Here is a 6,345-nt window from a genome sequence, read left to right as displayed (position 1 = left end):
TTAAAAACAATAATTTTTATTATAAGATTTGTATGTCAACAAAAACTTTAAAAATTGTAAAAAAAAATTAATTCAACTTTTATATTAAATTTGTATTCAATTCAGATCCTATTGTTAATTAAAATAATTAATTAATTCCCTCCATTGATAGTTTCCATCATTGACCATATTGATCATTAAAATAAATTGGCGGATCAATCAGATGGTGACACATGACAACTTCTGATTCAATCTAATATTTTCCATAGAAAATTATTTAAAAATAAAAAAAGTTATAAAAAAATAAAAATTATATATTAAAATTTATATAAACTTATTAAAAATATAAAAACTTATAAACATTATAAAAATATAATAAATTATAAACAAATTATAAAATTAATAAAAATTATTTAAAATATTTAAAATTAAAAAAATATATTAGAATTATTAAAAAATAATTATAAAATTATAAAATTTATAAAAAATAATAAAAATATTAAAATTAATATGAACTTATAAAAAATATTAAAAAAATCATAAAAACTTGAACTAGAACGGTTAGCCCAAACTCGACAAGGGTATTGACCTGGGGAAAGCCATTAGACCAGTTGACCTAAGAACCAAATGGTTGAACCAATCTTTTATTTTTTTTACTATTTTCATCAAACTGTAATTTCATTATCCAACTATTAGCATATGTTACAATGAACTATTCTAACCAAAGTTATCAAAATTGGACTAGTGATTGAATAGTTTAGGCCAATGGTTTGCCAGTTCGATTGATCTGTCCAATTCAATTAAATAATACATTAAAAAGTAAAAAAAATTAAATAAATAAAAAATTGATTTAGCCATCCGGTTCCAAAATCAACCGACTTAATGACTTTCTTCAAATTGATACCCTTACTGATTTCGATCTAATTGATCCAACTGATTGATTTGGTCTAATTCAAGATTTTATGATTTGTTTTTTATAATTTTCATAAGTTTATATCAGTTTTAATGCTTTTTATAATTTTATGATTATTATAGACTTTTAATGCGCTTTTATAAAATTTTAAATATTTTAAATATGTTTTTAAATTTTTTTATTATTTATTAGAATTATTAGAATTTTATATTTTTATAATATTTTTATTTATAACTTTTTAAGTTTATACCAATTTTTATTTTTAATATTTTTTAACATTTTTTCATATTTATATTTTTTTGAGAATTTTTCTGATTTTTTAAATAATTTTTAATCATTTTTATGAGAAAATATTAGTTTAAACTAGAAGTTACCACATGTCATTCGTCAATTTGTTTTAACGATCAACATGGTTAATGATGAAAACCGTTAACGAAGAGACTTAATTGATTATTTAAATTAATGGTAAGAGCTTAATTAGATACAAATTTAATACATGGAATTAATTTATTTATTTTTTATATTTTCTGAAGGAATTTTTTTAATATATAAGCCTTGTAAAAATATTCATGCCTTTTTAGTAATTTTCTATTTTCATTTTAAAGTAAAGAGCTTAAATTATTAAATAAACGAGAAATGAAATTGAAAAGTTCCAAAATTATTTTGGATGCAAATTCAAATTTCAGAGTTGTTTTAATATATCTTTTAACCCACCGCATGAACTTATATATATATATATATATATTTATATATCCACTATGCATGTGTGTAAACAACCATTCGTCAAAGCATTTAAAATTTTTACCTCTTCCCATTCAGCTACTTATAAAATATATTTTCAAACTTTTTATATATAATTATTTTTAATATAATATTGGGATGGAACTACATTACTTGAATTCATGTCAAACAAGTATTTGACAATTTCTTTTTTATTTTTTAATATATTTATTGAAACGAGTTCAATGACTAATAATTCATATTCTGTATATTTAATAAAAAATAAATATTAACCACGACCCAAAATCAAATTTTCTAACAAAAACTTTAACTATCATTTTATACAAATCAAGAATTATATACCATTATTATTATTATTATTATTATTGTTGATCCCTGATTGAAATTGATATTGCAAAATCACCTTTTGGAAGCATTGACTTTGGGCTGATAAAAGAATGTCGGTAAATATTTGATTAAAATATTGTTGAATGGCTGAAAATTTTGGCTCTTACTTCATTTGGGACCCAATCTTTTTCTCTTCTTTTTAACCTAACAATAAATATGTGCACTGAAGTACAATCATTTTCATAAAATCCCAATAAATTTTATTTTAAAACTGAATAAATAATAACAATAATTGGGAAAAGTGGATGGTTTTTTTTTCTTGATTTGATGTCCATTCAAATTTTATGTTTATATATCTAGATTCATCCCAAATTGGAGTTTTGAAAAAGAAAAACTCTCTTTTTAACTCACCATTTCATTTTGTTTCGAATTCAACTTCTCCTTTTCTTGAGTTAAATGACTTTGTGACCCAAATAAATGAAATGTTTCTTTTACTCCATTTCCCTTGGTTGACAAATAGTGATAAAAACTTTTGAATTTTCCAAATGAGAATAAAAGGTGAAACAACCATGTTTAAACATTGGTCACTTTAGTATAAATGTGTCACGTGATAAACATCCTTTCTTAATTATTTTGTATGCTTTTAATTTAGAATTGTTATAATGATAAATTATTTAGCATATGAAGTAATTATGTGTTATGAAATCAAAGTAATAAAAGAATACTGGATTAAACTCTTTTTTTTTTAATTACAGGACTAGACTAAAATAACGAAAACGCTTCTAGATTTTCTACTCCCAATATTTTTTTAAAATTTTTTTGGTGTCACCTCTTGTAAAAATAAAATTTACAAAACAAATCTTTACATAAACCTCAAGTCTCATTTCCCTTATTTTCTTAAGCGATATGACATATGAGTATATATAGACATATAATTAATTTGTACTTTGTTCTTAGACAATATGGGATTACTTACTTTTTTTAACTAACAACATAGAATTAAAGGCTACACTTAATTCTTAAAAATTAAAGACAAAACTTTGTACAACATTAAACTCTAACAAAATATATTTTGTTATCTTTAAATGCTATCCTTTTATTTGAGATTGTTTAGATTATAATTTAAGGAGGTTGGACATTAGACAACTAATTATTATCTTTAAATTATTTTTTAGGGCAATTCAGGTAAATAATTCATGTTATTTATTTTATAATTTTATAATTTTCTTTCATTTTTTATCATGAAAATTTTATACATTCGTACCTATTTATGTTGTTTTTCATTTTATAATAATGTATTAATTTATATTTAAAAATATTATTTACACTTGCAAATTTTTTTATCTTTTTTTTAACAAATACGAAAAAAAAATATTCTCATAATAAAAAATATATATTTTTGTAAATATGTAAAATTATTTAAGTAATTTTCTTCATTGATTTAGTCTCAACTCAAAACTAAATTTATATTATTATCTTATTTTATTTTTTATAGGAAGAGAGGTAGAGTTGTTTCATGTTTGAATATAAAATTATGTGTTAATAGAAGACTACATAATAATACAAATTCTTTATCATCGAATTATTTATTGACTAATGTACTTTTTACTTTTAGAAATATAGAGAAATGTAAAAATAAACATATCAAGTTAATACAATAATATCTATAATTATTGACAAAATAATATCTATATTCAACATATTAAAAAATAAAAACTAAAATATGCGTCACTATACTATCTCTATTAATTTTTTTTTGAAATCAAACTAATTGATGTATTTAAACTTGGGGAGAAATCAAACGGTTACAAAGCCCTCTAACACTGCCTAGCCTTACAAACCACTTTCAGCCATTGGATGACCAAATGATGCCTCAAGGAAAAAAATAAAAGAAAGCAACATTAAAGAAATCTTAAAGACAACGCAAAAAATCAAAAAAACATAGCTAAAAAACAAAATTACAAAACAAATGGACCCCAGGCCTGAAACCCTTTTGTCTCCAAGAATTTACCATAACCCTTTCTTGTATTAGTGAACCATAGGGTAACCAGATTCCTTCTTCAGTCACAAGTTCCATCTTGTTGCTTCCCAACACCTCTGTATGTCGCTGATTTCATCGAACTCTCAATTGCCGCTTCACATTCGAACTCAGTCAGTACAACTCTTGCCAATGCACTTCAACCCCCATCCTATCATGGTTAACAAGTCTTTCTACCTCCTTTTCGGCTTCTTCCATCCAATATACAAGAGAGTCATATTGTCGACCTTCTGCCACCAACACATATGTCGTTTCATTTGTCATCCGAGGTATGAATCGAAACATTAAACTTTGAAAATTGGATGCTCCACTTTTAATTTATCTTATCAAATGTATTATATTTGATCTATCTTCATTTGCAGATCTTAGCTTTTTAATAACAGTTAAAGTGTCTCTTTCCATACAAACCTCTTTGAACCCTAGCTCCTCTGCAAAAATAACCATCTGTAGACACACTCGTACCTCTGCCATAGTCGGATTCAGGATATTCTCCCACAGGTAAACACACGTTGCTATCACCAATCCCTCTTTATTTCGTACTATTATTCCCGAACTGGACTTATGTAAATGTTGTTAGTAAGAAGCATCAAAATTAACTTAAACAGTTTCACCATCTGATGGTTCCCAATTAGCGTATTTTGGCCTATGCATGAAAGCAGATAACTCTCACAATTATTCAATTTCTAAACTATAGGCATTAATGAACACAACATCCTGTACCCATTTCTTTATCCCCTCATGATACGCCTTGTTTTGATTGTACTATAAAGCCCAAAATTAAATAGCTAACTTCCAGCATATCAGTATACTATTATTTCCGAATTTCACTACTAATCATTGTTTCCAATTTTGCTCCCTATTTGTTGTCGAGAAAACCACTCATATTTCCTGTAAGACTTGCTTTGTGAAGACACATTCTCAAAACAGATGTGCCACAGTTTCCTCCACTTTATAGACTGGACAAAAAGCATACACTGCAAGCTTCCGTGTGTTTAATGTACACAAAGTAAGCATAAATTCATTAGTTATTTTCCATAAACTTATTCGAATTTCGCTGGGAATATTTAAGCTCCACAATCTTGTATAGAAAGTATTTAGAACCACATATTGCATTGAATTGTTGCCTCCCAACAAGTTTTTCCTCTCTGTAATAAGCCACTTATACCCATTTTTTGTTGTATAAGCCCCAGTATTGTCACCCCCCATATCACTTCACCCGTCTACACACTATTAACTAATGGGATTGACAAGATTCTCTCCATTTGCTCATCACCAAACAAGTCCCAAATGACTCTGTGCTTCCAGGATAACCATTTCCATGTCTATTAGATATGAGATAGTAGTATATCTTATATCAATATTCTGAATTTTCACTCTGCCATCACCAGGACCCGACAACCACACATCATTCCAAAAATTCACCAATGAATTATTTCTAATCTTCCAACATGTGACGTGTTCCAGCAACCTTCAGGCACCCCAAATACTCTGCCAAGTATATGAAGGGTACGAACTTAAACTTGTACTCAGAAAATCCCCTCGAGGGTAATATTTTGCCTTTATCACTTGTGCAAATAAATTATTGGGATTCGTAACTAATTTTCATCCCTGTTTCGCTAGTAGGGCCATGTTAAACTTTGAAAGCTTCCTAAAACCTATACCCCATTGCACTTTTGGAATACATATAGTGCTCAAACTACACCAATGTATTAGTTTTTGTATTGTGCCACCAAAACATGCACATCAAATTTTCCAATTCTTGACACAACGAAATAGACAACATAAAATACTGCATTGCATAAATGGAAATGGCTTGCAAAATTGACTTAATAGACACCTCATTTCCACTTATCGACAAATTACGCACACTCCAATTATTCATCTTTTTTTTAATATCAACAAAAGCATTTTTCTTCCTTTGCCCCACCATTATTGGCAAACCAAGATACCTTTCTAGATATTTTAAAATCTACACGCCCAACACATTTCATACTTGATCTCGCACCTCATAGTCCACATTGCCACTAAAATAAATGAGCGATTTATCAAAGTTAACTAACTGTCCTGATACCTTATCATACCCAGTTACCATTATTTTTATAGTATTAGCTCCCTCAACCGTAGCTTCACCAAACAAAATGTCGTCATTTGCAAAAAAGTATATGTGTTACCGATAACCTACTTTTCCCTACATTTGCCCCACAAATCCACCCTTCCCGCCAAGCCAAATTAAGCAAAGTAGAAAACCCCTCAGCAGAAAGTCTGAATAAATATGGCTTAAAGGATCCCTTTGCCTCAATCCTCATGTAGGCCTAAATTCTTCTTCCTGAACTCCATTAAACACCAT

The 6,345-nt window shown here is 27.3% G+C and overlaps 1 long non-coding RNA gene across 1 annotated transcript; it reads left to right on the top strand.

The window, feature by feature from the left end:
- Positions 1–3,990: 3,990 nt before the first annotated feature.
- On the top strand, positions 3,991–5,878 carry LOC121229585 (uncharacterized). Its single transcript, XR_005927362.1, has 3 exons — positions 3,991–4,267; positions 4,361–5,004; positions 5,387–5,878. It is a non-coding gene; the product is annotated as an uncharacterized lncRNA (long non-coding RNA).
- Positions 5,879–6,345: the final 467 nt, after the last annotated feature.

This window comes from Gossypium hirsutum, chromosome A05 (genome assembly GCF_007990345.1).
Source record: "Gossypium hirsutum isolate 1008001.06 chromosome A05, Gossypium_hirsutum_v2.1, whole genome shotgun sequence".
Lineage (NCBI taxonomy): Eukaryota > Viridiplantae > Streptophyta > Magnoliopsida > Malvales > Malvaceae > Gossypium > Gossypium hirsutum.
The sequence above is the reverse complement of the archived record's forward strand: the minus strand, read 5'-3'. Positions and strand labels throughout refer to the sequence as shown.